The sequence below is a fragment of the Empidonax traillii genome, unplaced genomic scaffold (genome assembly GCF_003031625.1).
Source record: "Empidonax traillii isolate 1590-97213 ecotype Southwest subspecies unplaced genomic scaffold, ASM303162v1 scaffold5879:size6928, whole genome shotgun sequence".
Taxonomy (NCBI): Eukaryota; Metazoa; Chordata; class Aves; order Passeriformes; family Tyrannidae; genus Empidonax; species Empidonax traillii.
Window position 1 is genome coordinate 1 of NW_020961072.1, and position 1,294 is coordinate 1,294.

General features: G+C 45.2%; 1 long non-coding RNA gene across 1 annotated transcript; it reads right to left on the reverse strand.

Moving 5' to 3' along the window:
- Positions 1-8: 8 nt before the first annotated feature.
- LOC114073271 lies at positions 9-1,157 on the reverse strand. The gene is made up of 4 exons (XR_003574300.1): positions 1,111-1,157; positions 911-983; positions 123-177; positions 9-37 (listed from the first exon to the last, which is right to left on the reverse strand). It is a non-coding gene; the product is annotated as an uncharacterized LOC114073271 (long non-coding RNA).
- Positions 1,158-1,294: the final 137 nt, after the last annotated feature.

Consider the following 1,294-nt stretch of genomic DNA (forward strand, 5'->3'; position numbering starts at 1 on the left):
CAGACTTACCTCCACTTCCTTCTCACTAGGGGATTCACTGTAGGATAAGAAGAAGAATCATGTGACACTCTGCAGCTTTAAATTCATACCTGCAGCTGATCACTCGAAGTCAAAACACTTACGGCTCGTTTTGCTTCGTTTTGTCTCCTTTAATGCCACCTGCAGTGGATGAACTCCCTGACAAGAGAAAAAAAAAAAAAAAAATCAAAAAAATCTTTCAGACAAAAGTTGAGAAACGACGTCCCCAAACCAACTTCTGAAAGTCTTTTGAGTTTCAACAGAAGCCACTGAGAAACATTTCCAGTGTTCAGCTCTTGTCAATAAAAGCAACTCAGGGTGTTTTGGGTGTGAGACAGCCCAGCTCTGCCACTTGTACCAAACCCCAAAAGTTACTTGTTTAGATGGTTTCAACTGGCATCTTATTAGCACAGGAATGGTTAATTACATGTTTTGGCTTGAGGATTTTACATGGCATGCAAAATCAGTAGCTTTTAGTGGGCCTCAAAGGCCAGAGGTGAAGGGACTAGAAGAGTGGAGATGTCAAAGTAAAAACAACATCCTGCTTGTCTATATTGCACATAGCACAGAGATGCTGCTTTACAAATCTTTGGGGAGAGCAGCTGTTCCAGAAGTGTTTCAAGCATCCCAGCTCCTTTGCAGCTCCTAAGAACTTTTCCCTGCTGTCTAGAGGAACAGAGAGCTGGTTGGACCAGTATCTGCAGAAATCAGATTCTGCATGACACCACTGTCCTTCTTTCCACTGCTAACCCATTTTGATCTCCTTAAAACAAAACCCCCTTGTAATTTTTGGTGTGGGACGGGCAGCTCCCTGCCCCTCTCTGCACAGCTCAGGTGACCAAGACTTGTGCCCCAGTGGGTGATGTGAGCGTGTTCAGCAAAAACCTCTTACCTTTCCTACTGGGAGCCACAGCTGGTGCTTCCTCACCCTGCTCTTTGTTATTTTTCTTATCCTGGTCCACCTCCTAAAGGCACAGCAGAATAATTACAGCAAGGGATCAGCCACAGCACCACTGGAGGAGGCCTGTCCCCTCCTTTGTCACAGCTCAGCCAGACCAGTTTTGGTGTCTCGCTGCCAAACAGGACTCTTACCAGGTCTTGCTTTAAAACATTTTGAGGTGCAGGTTTGTGTTCCTCCAGCGTGGGGCAGAATTCCTTTTTGAGGGGTCCTGTGGAGAAACATTCCCAAAAAATCAAATATAATGAATGAATGAATACAGTAAAATCCCACCAAGCTGCCAACACCCAACATATAACCCATGGGCTAACAGGGCTA